The sequence below is a fragment of the Kogia breviceps genome, chromosome 4 (assembly GCF_026419965.1).
Source record: "Kogia breviceps isolate mKogBre1 chromosome 4, mKogBre1 haplotype 1, whole genome shotgun sequence".
Lineage (NCBI taxonomy): Eukaryota > Metazoa > Chordata > Mammalia > Artiodactyla > Physeteridae > Kogia > Kogia breviceps.
This window is the reverse complement of record NC_081313.1, coordinates 157,761,814-157,778,352: the sequence shown is the minus strand read 5'-3', so window position 1 is coordinate 157,778,352 and position 16,539 is coordinate 157,761,814. Positions and strand designations below refer to the sequence as shown.

Sequence of the window (16,539 nt, the reverse complement as noted above, 5' to 3'; positions counted from 1 at the left end):
TACATATTCATGGAGGATCAATTGTGTTAAAGACAAGATGCTTGGATCACTTGTAAAGAGATGACAGCGTGGTTTCTGACCTCAGAGCAAACAGTGCAGTTTAGTTGGGAGATTTCCTGTCTCCTCTAAATAACATTACAAGCGGTAGCAGTTCAATTCAACAATGCTTAGGATGCTACAGACCACCACATTAAAAGAGTCAGAGAATGAACATCGACTGTGATGGGGAGAAGTGGTAAAGGTCCTCATAAATGCTTAGAGGATGGGTATGATTGGGGTAAGCAGCAAAGGAGGGGCATGGGGAAAAATAATAAGCAGGATGCAAAGTAAAAGATTGTCTGTTGGAATGAAGAAAAATTCAGTTCAAGCAAAAGTTTCAGAAAGATGATTAGTTGAAGTTAAATGGAGTGACAGAATCCTAGAACACCTGACACTCTTAAACAGGAATCCTCACTCTATCTCAGTTCATTCACTGTGGATAAGGAAACAGATACCAAGAGGTGAAGTGACTAGAACAGACTGGGGAAAGCCTTGTAAGGAGGTGGGACTATACAAACAGTGGCATCTCCTTGAACGCTTTTGTAGAAGAATCTGTGGACTTGAACTACCAGTGCAGTGTAGAGGATGCTATTAAAGCTAAAACTAGAGTGAACAGGTGTGTGTGTGTTCATCTCCACTGAGTATTAAATAAGAAACAGATATGAAGGCTTTACATTAGAAATAAAGTGAAATTTCCTAACAGATTGAAAAAGACTGAAGTTAGTGCCAGAGGAAGATTCTGGGATCTCCATCTTCGGTGGTTAGAAAGAAAAATAGGGATGGATTTTTACTTCTCAGTGATGGCTTAAATGTGAACTTTCAAAAGAAAGAATGGTGGCCACTTAAAGCTCTTACTTCTTATGTTGTTCTAGGCAGTATCCTTTGGTCAATACAAAGGAGATGTGTGCTTTGTTAACAAGGTGAAAGGCTTAGGTTTTCTCATTTATTTGTGACTATGAGTATATTTCCTTTTTCTTCATGCTGAGCTCTAAAATATGCAGAGTGAAGACGTATTTGTAATGCTAGGTTCTATTTTTATAATTTAATTCAACAAGGAATTGGTTATATAATTTTTGTTGCATAAATAATTTAGATTTATAAAACAAAAAATATATAGAACAAAACAAAAACAAAAACAATTGAAAATCACTTATCTTGCCATAAAGAGATACCACTGTTAATATTTATATTTGCTATTAGACACATTTCCCCAATATATACCTATATGTTTCTGAAATGGAATCACGTTGTGCTTATTGCTTTTCAGTATTCTTTTTTTTTTTTTTCTAGAACTGGCAATGAGTCAAAAATGATTAAAACTGCATATATTAAAGGCTTAATGAGCGTTGCCCCTCAGAAAGATAAACGCCCCTTGACAATGTATGAAAGTACTTTCTTCTCCAATACCAAACATTACCTTTTCCTTTTATATCATTATTTTATTATTATTTTTTTTTACATCTTTATTGGAGTATAATTGTTTTACAATAGTGTGTTAGTTTTTCCTTTACAACAAACTGAATCAGTTATACATATACATATGTTCCCATATCTCTTCCCTCTTGCATCACCCTCTCTCCCACCCTCCCTATCCCACCCCTCTAGGTGGTCACAAAGCACAGAGGTGATCTCCCTGTGCTATGCAGCAGCTTCCCACCAGCTATCTAATTTACATTTGATAGTGTATATATGTCCCTGCCACTCCCCCACTTCGTCACAGCCCACCCTTCCCCCTCCCCATATCTTCAAGTCCATGCTCGAGTAAGTCTGTGTTTTATTCCCGTCCTACCACTAATCTCTTCATGACATTTTTTTCCCTTAGAGTCCATATATATGTGTTAGCATACGGTATTTGTTTTTCTCCTTCTGACTTACTTCACTCTGTATGACAGACTCCAGGTCCATCCACCTCATTATAAATAACTCAGTTTCATTTCTTTTTATGGCTGAGTAATATTCCATTGTATATATGTGCCACATCTTCTTTGTCCATTCATCTGTTGATGGACACTTAGGTTGCTTCCATGTCCTGGCTATTGTAAATAGAGCTGCAATGAACATTTTGGTACATGAGTCTTTCTGAATTATGGTTTTCTCAGGGTATATGCCCAGTAGTGGGATTGCTGGGTCGTATGGTAGTTCTATTTGTAGTTTTTTAAGGAACCTCCATACTGTTCTCCATAGCGGCTGTATCAATTTACATTCCCACCAGCAGTGCAAGAGGGTTCCCTTTTCTCCACACCCTCTCCAGCATTTATTGTTTCTAGAGTTTTTGATGATGGCCAATCTGACCGGTGTGAGATGATATCTCATTGTAGTTTTGATTTGCATTTCTCTAATGATTAATGAGGTTGAGCATTCTTTCATGTGTTTGTTAGCAATCTGTATATCTTCTTTGGAGAAATGTCTATTGAGTTCTTCTGCCCATTTTTGGATTGGGTTGTTTGTTTTTTTGTTATTGAGCTGCATGAGTTGCTTATAAATTTTGGAAATTAATCCTTTGTCAGTTGCTTCATTTGCAAATATTTTCTCCCATTCTGAGGGTTGTCTTTTGGTCTTGTTTATGGTATCCTTTGCTGTGCAAAAGCTTTTAAGTTTCATTAGGTCCCATTTGTTTATTTGTGTTTTTATTTCCATTTCTCTAGGAGATGGGTCAAAAAGGATCTTGCTGTGATTTATGTTGTATAGTGTTCTGCCTATGTTTTCCTCTAAGAGTTTGATAGTGTCTGGCCTTACATTTAGGTCTTTAACCCATTTTGAGTTTATTTTTGTGTGTGGTGTTAGGGAGTGTTCTAATTTCATACTTTTACATGTAGCTGTCCAGTTTTCGCAGCACCACTTATTGAAGAGGCTGTCTTTTCTCCACTGTATATCCTTCCCTCCTTTATCAAAGATAAGGTGACCATATGTGTGTGGGTTTATCTCTGGGCTCTCTATCCTGTTCCATTGATCTATATTTCTGTTTTTGTGCCAGTACCATATTGTCTTGATTACTGTAGCCTTGTAGTAGAGTCTGAAGTTAGGGAGCCTAATTCCTCCAGCTCCATTTCTCGTTCTCAAGATTGCTTTGGCTATTCGGGGTCTTTTGTGTTTCCATACAAATTGTGAAATTTTTTGTTCTAGTTCTGTAAAAAATGCCAGTGGTAATTTGATAGGGATTGCATTGAATCAGTAGATTGCTTTGGGTAGTATAGTCATTTTCACAATGTTGATTCTTCCAATCCAAGAACATGGTATATTTCTCCATCTATTTGTATCATCTTTAATTTCTTTCATAAGTGTCTTATAGTTTTCTGCATACAAGTCTTTTGTCTCCTTAGGTAGGTTTATTCCTAGATATTTTATTCTTTTTGTTGCAATAGTAAATGGGAGTGTTTTCTTAATTTCACTCTCAGATTTTTCATCATTAGTGTATAAGAATGCCAGAGATTTCTGTGCATTAATTTTGTATCCTGCAACTTTACCAAATTCATTGATTAGCTCTAGTAGTTTTCTGGTAGCATCCTTAGGATTCTCTATGTATAGTATCATGTCATCTGCAAACAGTGACAGCTTTACTTCTTCTTTTCCTATTTGGATTCCTTTTATTTCTTTTTCTTCTCTGATTGCTGTGGCTAGAACTTCCAAAACTATGTTGAATAAGAGTGGTGAGAGTGGGCAACCTTGTCTTGTTCCTGATCTTAGTGGAAATGGTTGCAGTTTTTCACCATTGAGAACGATGCTAGCTGTGGGTTTGTCGTATATGGCCTTTATTATGTTGAGGAAAGTTCCCTGTATGCCTACTTTCTGCAAGGTTTTTATCATAAATGAGTGTTGAATTTTGTCAAAAGCTTTCTCTGCATCTATTGAGATGATCATATGGTTTTTCTCCTTCAGTTTGTTGATATGGTGTATCACGTTGATTGATTTGCGTATATTGAAGAATCCTTGCATTCCTGGGATAAACCCCACTTGATCATGGTGTATGATCCTTTTAATGTGCTGTTGGATTCTGTTTGCTAATATGTTGTTGAGGATTTTTGCATCTATGTTCATCAGTGATATTGGCCTGTAGTTTTCTTTCTTTGTGACGTCTTTGTCTGGTTTTGGTATCAGGGTGATGTTGGCCTCATAGAATGAGTTTGGGAGTGTTCCTCCCTCTGCTATCTGTTGGAAGAGTTTGAGAAGGATAGGTGTTAGTTCTTCTCTAAATGTTTGATAGAATTCGCCTGTGAAGCCATCTGGTCCTGGGCTTTTGTTTGCTGGAAGATTTTTAATCACAGTTTCAATTTCAGTGCTTGTGATTGGTCTGTTCAAATTTTCTATTTCTTCCTGGTTCAGTCTCGGCAGGTTGTGCATTTCTAAGAATTTGTCCATTTCTTCCAGGTTGTCCATTTTATTGGCATACAGTTGCTTGTAGTAATCTCTAATAATCTTTTGTATTTCTGCAGTGTCAGTTGTTACATCTCCTTTTTCATTTCTAATTCTATTGATTTGAGTCTTCTCCCTTTTATTCTTGATGAGTCTGGCTAATGGTTTATCAATTTTATTTATCTTCTCAAAGAACCAGCTTTTAGTTTTATTGATCTTTGCTATTGTTTCCTTCACTTCTTTTTCATTTATTTCTGATCTGATCTTTATGATTTCTTGCCTTCTGCTAAATTTGGGTTTTTTTTGTTCTTATTTCTCTAATTGCTTTAAGTGCAAAGTTAGGTTGTTTATTCGAGATGTTTCCTGTTTCTTAAGGTATGATTGTATTGCTATAAACTTGCCTCTTAGAACTGCTTTTGCTGTATCCCATAGGTTTTGGGTCGTTGTGTCTCCATTGTCATTTGTTTCTAAGTATTTTTTGATTTCCTCTTTGATTTCTTCAGTGATCACTTCGTTATTAAGTAGTGTATTGTTTAGCCTCCATGTGTTTGTATTTTTTACAGATCTTTTCCTATAATTGATATCTAGTCTCATAGCGTTGTGGTCGGAAAAGATACTTGATACGATTTCAATTTTCTTAAATTTGCCAAGGCTAGATTTGTGACCCAATATATGATCAATCCTGGAGAATGTTCCATGAGCACTTGAGAAAAATGTGTATTCTGTTGTTTTTGGATGGAATGTCCTATAAATATCAATTAAGTCCATCTTGTGTAATGTATCATTTAAAGCTTGTGTTTCCTTATTTATTTTCATTTTGGATGATCTGTCCATTGGTGAAAGTGGGGTGTTAAAGTCCCCCATTATAATTGTGTTACTGTCAATTTCCCCTTTTAAGGCTGTTAGTATTTGCCTTATGTATTGAGGTGCTCCTATGTTGGGTGCATAAATATTTACAATTGTTATATCTTCTTCATGGATCGATCCCTTGGTCATTATGTAGTGTCCTTCTTTGTCTCTTGTAATAGTCTTTATTTTAAAGTCTATTTTGTCTGATATGAGAATTGCTACTCCAGCTTTCTTCTGATTTCCATTTGCATGGAATATCTTTTTCCATCCCCTTACTTTCAGTCTGTATGTGTCCCTAGGTCTGAAGTGGGTCTGTTGTAGACAGCATATATATGGGTCCTGTTTTTGTATCCATTCAGCCAGTCTGTGTCTTTTTGTGGGAGCATTTAATCCATTTACATTTGAGGTAATTATCGATATGTATGTTCCTATTACCATTTACTTAATTGTTTCGGGTTGTTCTTGTAGGTCTTTTCCTTCTCTTGTGTTTCTTGCCTAGAGAAGTTCCTTTAGGATTTGTTGTAGAGCTGGTTTGGTGGTGCTGAACTCTCTCAGCTTTTGCTTGTCTGTAAAGGTTTTAAGTTCTCCAACAAATCTGAATGAGATCCTTGCTGGGTAGAGTAATCTTGGTTGTAGGTTTTTTTCCTTCATCACTTTAAATATGTCCTGCCACTCCCTTCTGGCTTGTAGAGTTTCTGCTGAAAGATCAGATGTTAATCTTATGGGGATTCCCTTGTGTGTTATTTGTTGTTTTTCCCTTGCTGCTTTTAATATGTTTTCTTTGTATTTAATTTTTGACAGTTTGATTATTATGTGTCTTGGCGTGTTTCTCTTTGGGTTTATCCTGTATGGAACTCTCTGTGCTTCCTGGACTTGATTGATTATTTCCTTTCCTATATTAGGTAAGTTTTCAACTATAATCTCTTCAAATATTTTCTCAGTCCCTTTCTTTTTCTCTTCTTCTTCTGGGACCCCTATAATTCGAATGTTGGTGCGTTTAACGTTGTCCCAGAGGTCTCTGAGACTGTCCTCAGTTCTTTTCATTCTTTTTTCTTTCTTCTGCTCTGCAGTAGTTATTTCCACTATTTTATCTTCCAGGTCACTTATCCGTCCTTCTGCCTCAGTTATTCTGCTATTGATCCCATCTAGAGTATTTTTAATTTCATTTATTGTGTTGCTCATCGTTTCTTGCTTCCTCTTTATTTCTTCTAGGTCCCTGTTAACTGTTTCTTGCAAATTGTCTATTCTATTTACAAGATTTTGCATCATCTTCACCATCATTATTCTAAATTCTCTTTCAGGTAGATTGGCTATTACCTCTTCATCTGTTAGGTCTGGTATGTTTTTATCTTGCTCCTTCATCTGTTGTGTGTTTTTCTGTCTTCTCATTTCGCTTATCTTACTGTGTTTGGGGTCTCCTTTTTGCACGCTGCAGGTTCGTAGTTCCTGTTGTTTTTGGTGGCTGTCCCCAGTGGCTAAGGTTGGTTCAGTGGGTTGAGTAGATTCCCTGGTTGTGGGGGCTAGTGCCTCTGTTCTGGTGGATGAGGCTGGATCTTGTCTTTCTGATGGGCAGGTCCTCGTCTGGTGGTGTGTTTGGGGATGTTGGTTACCTTATTATGATTTTAGGCAGCCTCTCTGCTAATGGATGGGGCTGTAGACCTGTCTTGCTCTTTGTTGGGGATAGGGTGTCCAGCACTGTTCTTTGCTGGTCCTTGATTGAAGCTGGGTCTTGGTGTTGAGATGGAGCTCTCTGGGAGATTTTCGCCATCTGATATTACGTGGAGCTGGGAGGTCTCTTGTGGACTAGTGTCTTGAGGTTGGTTCTCCCACCTCAGGGACACCGCCCTGGTGCCTGGCTGGGGCGCCAAGAACCTTTAATCCACAGGGCTCAAAATAAAAGGTAGAATAAATAGAAAGGAAAGAAAAGGAAGGAAGGAGGGAGGGAGGGAAGGAAGGAAGAAAGGAAGGAAGAAATGAAGGAAGGAAGCAAGAAAGGAAGGAAGGAAGGTGCAGAGGAAGAAAGGGAGGAAGGAAGAGAGGAAGGGAGGAAAGAAGGGGGGAAGGAAGGGAGAAAGGAGGGAAGGAGGGAAGAAAGGAAGGAAGAAAGGAAGAAAGAAAGGGAGAAGCCAGAGTAGTATAAAGTATAGTTATTAAAATAAAAAATAATTATTAAGAAAAATTTCCTTTAAAAAAAAAAAATCAGAAAAATGGGTTGGTCTAACCCTAGGACAAATGGTGAAAGCAAAGCTATACAGACAAAATCTCACACAGCAGCACACACATACACACTCACAAAAAGAAAAAAAAAGGGAAAATAATAGTATATCTTGCTCCCAAAGTCCACCTCCTCAACTTGGGATGATTCGTTGTCTATTCAGGTTTTCAACAGCTGCAGGGCACTTAAAGTTGATTGTGGAGCTTTAATCCGCCGCTTCTGAGGCTGCTGGGAGAGACCTCCCCCTCTCCTCTCTGTTCGCACAGCTCCTGGGGTTCAGCTTTGGACTTGGTCCCGCCTCTGCGTGTAGGTTGTCTGAGGGCGACTGCCCTTCGCTCAGACAGGACGATGTTAAAGGAGCAGTTGATTCGGGGGCTCCAGCTCACTCAGGCTGGGGGGAGGGAGTGGCACGGGGGCGGGGTGAGTCCGCGGCGGCAGAGGCCGGCGTGACGCTGCACAGGCCCAAGGCGCACCGTGCGTTCTCCCAGGGAAGCTGTCCCTGGATCCCGGGACCCCGGCAGTGGCGGGCCGCACGGGCTCCCGGGAGGGCCGGCGTGGAGAGTGACCTGCGCTCGCACACAGGCCTCTTGGTGGTGGCAGCAGCAACCCTAGCGTCCGACACCCGTCTCTACTGTCCGTGCCGACAGACGCAGCTCGCGCCCGTTTCTGGAGCTCCTCTACACGGTGCTCTTAATCCCCTCACCTCACACCCGAGGAAGCAAAGAGGCAAGAAAAAGTCTCTTGTCTCTTTGGCAGCTCCGCGCCCGCCCCTGGGGCTCCTTCAGGTGGCGCACTTAATCCCCTCTCCTCGCGCCCAGGCAGCAAAGAGGGAGGAAAAGGTCTCTTGCCTCTTCGGCAGCTCCAGACTTCTCCCGAACTCCCTCCCGGCCAGCCGTGGCGCACTAGCCCCCTTCAAGCTGTTTTCACTCTGCCAACTCCAGACCTTTCCCTGGGATCCGACTGAAGCCCGAGCCTCAGCTCCTGGCCCCGCCCGCCCCGGCAGGCGAGCAGACAAGCCTCTCGGGCTGGTGAGTGCCGGTCGGCACCGATCCTCTGCGGGAATCTCTCCGCTTTGCCCTCCGCACCCCTGTGGCTGAGCTGTCCTCCGCGGCTCCGGAGCTTCCCCCTCCGGCGCCCGCAGTCTCCGCCCGCGAAGGGGTCTCTAGCGTGTGGGAGTCTTTCCTCCTTCACGGTTCCCTCCCACTGGCGTAGGTCCCGTCCCTATTCTTTTGTCCCTGTTTATTCTTTTTTCTTTTGCCCTACTCAGATATGTGGGGAGTTTCTTGCCTTTTTGGAGGTCTGAGGTCTTCTGCCAGCGTTCGGTGGGTGTTCTATAGGAGAAGTTCCACGTGTAGATGTATTTCTGATGTCTCTGTGAGGAGGAAGGAGATCTCCGCGTCTTACTCTTCCGCCATCTTTAAGCCGTCTCTCTCAGTATTCTTTAAAAATAATAATATACAACAATATATTAATAGTATGTTGAGATTACCTATTCATGTCAATAAATATTTTACAATGTTACTTTAATTCCTGCATATATTACACTATATATTAGTACTATGTTTTATTTGCTCAGTTTCATGCTGATGAACATTTAGGTCTTTACTAATTTTGATTTTATTGCTAATATAGTAGTACATATTTTAGGGGAATAAATGTACATTATCTTACATTTATTCTTTCAATATATAGATTTTTATTGCTACTATGTGCTAAGCTCTCTTTTAAGCATGGAGATACAGTGATGAACAAGTTTAGGAAAGCTTTAAATTTTCATGGAACTTACCCTCTAGTTGAGAGAAATGAAAAATAAAAAAGTGAACCAATAAATTATTATGATTAGTTGAAAAAAGTGATAGATGCTTTAAACATAATAAAAATGGGGGATGTGATAAGGTCCGATGGGGTTGGGAGTAAGATGGTCAGGGAAGGTCCCACTGAATAGATTTGACATTTTAGTTGAGCTCTGAGTCCCAAGAAAGAGCCAACCACACTTGGGGACATAGTTTTTCCAGTTAGTCACTAGTTAGGACAAAGTTAAGGCTGAAAAAGCTTGTAATATTTGTAAAAGAGAAGACAAGCTAGTGTGGTTGGTCTTAGTGAGGTGAGGTGAGGGAAGAGCAGAGGTAGTAGGTAAGATCAAAGAGGTGTGCAGAATCCAGGTCATATAGGACCTTAAAGGCCAAAGTCATAAGTTTGCGTTTTACTCTGAATGCAATGAAAAGCCTTTGGGTGATAATTAACCAAGGTAGACATGTGATCTGCTTTTCGTTCCTATCACCATGAGAGGAAAAGGGTCAGAAGCAAGGAGACAGTAACAGTGGCATCACAATCACTAAACAAGTAATGGTGTCTTAGCACTGGAAACAGAAGTAAGAGAGTTGTGGTAATATTTGGAGATAAAACTGTCAGAATGTACTGCTTAATTATTTTCTACAAATATCCTTTGGAATGTAAATATCAGAGCAAAGGGTATGCACGGATTAGAGACCTCTGTACATACTCCCAAGTATTTGCAAGAAAATTTGTACTATTTCACAGGTAATGGTATAGTTGTTACCATTTACCAGAAAGTATGCACAGTATTGGTCATATACACAGGAATAAGGGACAATCTTTGCTCTCAAGGGGGTAACAGCTTATGATGTTGAGAATATGCTTACTGTGTAATTACTATGAATGTGCTTACTCTTTCTTACTATGGTGTTTATTTAGGTGATAATTTCTGCATCAGATGTAATGTCTTTTCTCCCATGAGGGAGTAAAAACAGAAGTTTTAAATTAGGGAAATAATTTGGCATACTAACCTTTGGAATTCAATACCCTTGTGTCACCTTTTTTTAAAAGTGGAAAAGCCAAACAAAAATAATGAAAGACTTTTCTAAACATGCCCCCAATTAACAGGCTATGCAAAGAATGATAGTAAAAGCTATAAATGTGCTATTTGAACAAACTATCATGGAGTTTTATTCACACGAAACTTGCATTTTGTTTAAATTAAACTTGCACTCACAGTTTCTATAATATAATCTTATAATCACAGGTTTTACTTCCTTAAATACGTTAGCCCTCTTACAAAAGCCAGAAACTCAGATTCTTAGCTCAGAATCAATCTAGCGTAAGGTAAAGGAAAGTAACACATGATACTTTATTAGACTCAGTTGTTATTTCAGCAAGGGATAATAAGATGAAGCTAAAATTTTTATTTTCTTTCAAAATTTTAAATCCTAAGCAGAGTGAGAAGATATTTCTCTGAACATATCTAATTTTGGAGACAAAATTGTTATGTGGAAAACCACAAAACAAGATTAATCACCAAAGCTCAAGATTCTAGGACAGCAGCAGCAATTTTCAAAGCTTAGAAGATGTAGTTGCAATAGGTAAAACAAATTAAACAACCCACACATTATCAGTGATGAAAATAAACCGTAAACCCTGATCATTAAAAAAGTAACTGTTAGGTGTCTTTATGTCCTCAGATGGCAGACCAAATACCTGTGAACCCAATCCCCTACACCACCATCTTCTCCCCAAACAGAGAAATAGGAAGAAACACAGAGATAGGGAAAATGACATAATTACATTTATAATTGTTCCCATATACATAAACATGCATTGCAAAAAATAAAAAGGAAAGCTTGGAAATGGTCTCCAGAGAAGGAAAAGCAAATGGAAAACCATAGACATAGATGAAGGTAGGAGAAATCTGAAGCAAGTCCAGGTGGGAATATACACCACGCAAGTGAAACTGGCAGGCTTGAGACCAGGGTAAGATGCTGCATCCTCCAGAGTGAAAGTCTATACTGGAAGCAGGCACCCGCTGTGGCCAGAATGATGCCACTAATCTGTGAAAGGAGTAGGTGGAGAGAATGAGCCTCAATAAGATATTTCTCATTATTTGATGGTAAAACACCTTAAATGGCTTATGTTGGTATTTACTTCTTTGGGTTTGTCTTATTAATAGTTAAGCATTGTCAACTGACTGAATATGTTGATTCAGGTTGAGTTGAAAGAAGAGAAATAGAAATCTGGAAAGTATGAAAAACCCAAAAGCACAGTGATTATAGAAGTCAGCCTAATAACCTTATTGCTTTCATAGTTCTAAAGTACCTACCCCAAGATATCTATCAATTACAAAGGAAAATAGTAACTTCACAGTGGAGAAATGGGGCAGATACTACATTAACCAACTGTTCAAGATTAATATCCTCACCAGTATTAAGATATATTGACATCATACATGCATTATATGATGGATACAGTGTTTCTTTGGTGATATTCTGGCCGAAACTGTATAAACTCAGTCTCATCATGAACAGATCAGACAAGCTCAAATTGAGAGACATTCAACAAGATAACTGACCAGTACTCTTCAAAAGCATTACATCATCAAAGACAAGGAAAGACTGAGGAACTCTCACAGATTGACAGATGCTAAGGAACAGAAAAACTAAATACATGGTGGGATCTTGGACTGGATCCTGGAACAGAAAAAGAACATTAGTGAATAAACAGGGGATGTTCTAATAAGGTCTGTAGTCTAGTAAATAGTATTATATTAATGTTAATATCCTAGTTTGATATTGTTCTATAATTATGCAAAATGTTAATCTTAGAGGAGGCTGTGTGAAAAGTATACGGAAGCCCTCTGAACTATTGATATTTTTTTGTTTGTTTTAAACTATAAAGTTAAACTAATTATAAGAATAACTTTAAAAGGAAACAGCAAAATAATAAAATGTTTTATGTAGATTGATATCCACCTATCAAATATACAGTAACAGGAGGTAAACAGGAAAGTGTTCATAGAGCAAGAATGGGAAGTTCACAAAATAATGAAGTTAAAAATAATAAATACGTACACAAATTATTTCATACCATATATTTTGTAGAGCACTAAACCAAAGAAACAGGAAGAGTTTGAATCTTGGTATTAGGAATGAATTACAAAGACAGCAAGAAACAATTATGAAAGTACTTTAGATGTTTAGAAGATTTGGAAATGGCGAGATGCATTTGAACATAGGGGTGGCATTTTATTTATTTAATTTATTTATTTTATGGTATTTTATTCCTAGGGGTGGAGTTCAAAACTAGCTAGTCCAACTGCCTCATTGTACACATGGGGAATCGTGAAACTATAACCATTTAGTGGTAATCTTATTAGCACATCCTGATGGGGCCCCGTGTACCCTGGTATGCATGGAGATGACTTATTTTGTAGCATCGCTGTACTCCACCCCCCTCCAGGTGTCAAAGCAGCTCTTGTTTTCCCCAATTCCTAAGTTAATTAGCTTCAGTTTCTTCTTTTGAGTTGGAACCAGAGACTCATTCACCTCAACTGAGGTTATGACCTATGGACTTGAAAGTACTGGGGTAAGAACCTGGGTGTGTCTGACCTTAGAGATCATGGGTTTTTTTGCTTGTTTGTTCGTTTTGTTTAAGCAGTTTTTAAATTTGTTTTTTAAATTTACATACAGAAAGATGCACTCATTTTGGTGTATAGTCCTATGAGTTAACTAATGCCTAGAGTTGTGTAACCACCACTACAGTTTAGATGCAGAGCAGTTCTGCTACCCAAAATCATTCCTCATGCTGTTGTAGTCAACCTCTCCAGCACCTCACATACCAGAGAAGCACTCATCTGTTCTTTGTCCCTATCGTTTTACGTTTTCCAAAATTTCATATCAATGGAATCATATAATATGTATTCTTTTGACTCTGCCTTCTTTGACTTAACTTTCTTTGAAAATCATTGATATGTTGCATGTATCAGGAGCTGCTCTGAACACTTGCACACAGGAGTGGGATTGCTAGGTTGTATGACAAATGTCTGTTAACTTTGTAAGAGGTTGCCCAGCTGTTTTCCAAGTGGCTGATTATTTGTATTCCCACCTGTAATGCGTAAGGGTTTTAGTTGCTCTGCATCATCAGCAGCACTTGAAATGGTCAGTTGTGTTTTTGTTTTGTTTTATTTGGGGGGCGTTGTTCAACATATTTACTTATGTACAATTTTAAAGTTTGGAGACCACCTACCTTTGGGATGTGGGAGTGTCACATTTACAAATGTCACATATACAATAGTGAATATATGGATCTCACACTAACTTAGACATCTATCTTGCTTACTTGTTTGCTTACTTATTTACATTTGCATGTTCCAGTTGATTCACACTATTTGCTGAAAATATTATGCTTTCTCAAATCTATTACCTTTCTACATTTGTCAGAAATCTTTGAGCATATTTGTGTGGGTTTATTTTTAGATTCTACTATTTTATTGACCTATGTTTCTATCAATACTACACTATCATATTGTCTTAATGTGGTTTCCGAGTGAGTCTTGAAATTAGGTAGTGTGAATCCTCCAGTTTTGTTCTTTCCTTTCTAAATTGTTTTGTTTATTCTCATTCCTTTGCTTGCCATATAAACTTTAGGATCATCTTGTTCATATCTACAAAAATCCTGCTTGGATATTGATTGGGATTAACTTTTTAAATGTTATCTACAGATCAATTTGAGGAGAATTGACATCTTAACAATACTCACTTTTCAAACCAGGAACTTGGTATATCTCTCCATTTATTTTTGCTTTTGGCTGTGTTTGTGTGAGTGTGTGTTACTTTAAGAAGATAAAAGAGGCAGAAAAAATAAATAAGAAGCTCACTATTGTAATGGGTTTTCTTCACATTTTGATTCTCTGCCAATCTGCCTATTAGTTTTCACTTTGCACAGTCCTTAGATAGTGGCTTTTTTATTCTTTCCAGGATGGTTAGTTGTGATTAGCAGGAGAGAGAGCCTGTAGTAGGCTTACTCCATCTTGCTCAGCATTGAAAGTCAATTGGTTTTAGTTTTGATTATCTAACTGCTTCTTGCATGGTGATGCCATGGGTTGTGGAGCACCCAGAAGTGGTTTACTTGCTTTTTTTCAGTTTGAATAAACCAACGGTGACGCAGCTTCCTGAAGGCAGCCTAGTTGGATGGGTGTAAAAGATGTTTTCTACATAAAAGTTCAAAGCATTTATCCTGGGGGCATGAGGGTCTGGGAGAGAGGGAAGAACACAGAACCACTGTTTCCTTTTATGTCCAGTAACATTTATTTCAATTCAGGAGCCTCTTCCTTTCTTGACAGTGTCATGATGTGTCATTTAAAAATAAAAGAAATGAAAATTGATGTGACAGTTAGCAGAATCACCAGGTCTGTCTGGGAGCATTTCTTAGCAGACACTGCCTTGCTGACAAATAACAGGAGTTAGCATATGACTCTGGATCTCACAATATTACCATTTATTTAGCCCAAAAGAAAATACAATTTCCTGTGTCCAAACGCATCTCAGCTGACTGATGAACTCCAGCATCTTCCAAACTGTGTTATCTCCCCTAACTCTTAAGAGGGCTTATGTAGCTTCATCTTCTAATAGAGATAATAATCGAATTTTCCATTTTATCTCCAAGGATCGGAAATCACTAAGTGTGTTCTCTCAAGCACAATATAAATTGCCTATTTTATTTATGGCCGAGTTTTTAGGCCGTTTGTAACATAGAGACATGTAAAAAATGTATCTGATCCATTTTCTGTTCTCTAGTTATATAATTCATAAGTCTTCAAGTTAGCTTTTATTATAAATCAGGATGTTATGCTAGAGATCCTCAGACTAATTCTTTAATAAGTCAGAGTATGCTAGAACAGTCCAGAGCACTGACTAAAGTAATCCACTCAAGTAAATTTCACCTACAATTATTTGATATACCTTTAGGATATTAATATTCTTCTGTTAGAATAGAAGTTTAATTCTGTGCTTCTCATTCAGAAGTCAGTGTAGAGCCGACTTCTGAATGAGATAAAAATGTGTATATTTGTGAAACCAGGGAAAATATTTAAATTTTTTGCCAGAGGATTATACTTTTCCTATGAAACTGTTAAATGTTTTTAGCAGGTAATACCTTGCAAGTCATATTTTAAAATTGCATAGCCAAATTAAGATGTATAAATCTCAGCAAGAGTTGGAAAAACTCAGGGACTTCACAGAAATTGAAGTGTGTATTTTATCCACAAAAGTGGGCAGGTATGTGCAGAAATCCAATAGGAATACCATATTGGATATCCGTTCATTCATTATTTGTGCCCTAGGACAGTGCTGGCTCTCAGGTGGCAGGGATGATTAATACATAATTCTAGTTTTTGTTTTTTTTTTAAAGCCCTCAAGTAGGGCATTGTGAACTGATATTAAAATAGAGTGGTAATTATCCTTTTCAAATGAATATTTGGTCCTTCATTTAGTCATTCAGATGAGGGTGAAAGAGCAATTACATTGTACCCATAGGCCTCTAATGGAGAAAATATGTCATAATATGTATGTAAATACTTTGTTTATAATTTATAGCTTTTTGTAGTTTACAGATTGCATTTGAGTTATATATTTAATTGTCATAATAATCTTCTGATAGATCAGGGATACATTAAAAGCCCATTTATAGTTAAGGAACTGAAGTGAAAAGAATTTATGTAAATTTACTCCTAGAAATAGCGGGAAAATGCTGGAGCCTGGGACTCCAAGACCAGTGCTCACTTTATAACAACGCAGTTTCTCAAAATAAAAGAGCCTAGCCTGATGATCCAGAATCCCTAAAATTCTCATGAAATACTAACTGAGCTAGTATTTTTTAGATAGGTGGGAAGCTACATTAGTCTCAGTATAAATATCACCTCCACTAGGAAACTCACTTTGATCAGACAGATTGAGATTCTCATTATAAACTCTCATAATTACTACTGTAATAAATTAACCACTTTTTACAATTGTATTTATGTTCCACCTAAAACAATCCTGGGTACCGCACTTTAAGACAAATTAATTATTAAATAATTATTTCTTACCATCTTTCTTCCTGAATAATGTATGATACATTTCACAAGGATATGCTCTCTTCACTTCTGTATATACTGTGGTGCCCAACACATAGTACGGGCTCAGTAAGAATGGGTTTAGTAAATTAATATTTGCCTATATGCGAATAGTATATGTTTTTGTTATTTGGTTGTGTATATTTTCTTGTGAATACTGAAGTGTTTTGCCTGTCTCCCA

The 16,539-nt window shown here is 38.0% G+C and overlaps 1 protein-coding gene across 5 annotated transcripts in view; it reads left to right on the top strand.

The window, feature by feature from the left end:
* Positions 1–16,539, top strand: part of GABRB2 (gamma-aminobutyric acid type A receptor subunit beta2) — a 300,505-nt gene that overhangs the window by 87,135 nt on the left and 196,831 nt on the right. The gene's annotated exons all lie outside the window — the stretch shown is intronic.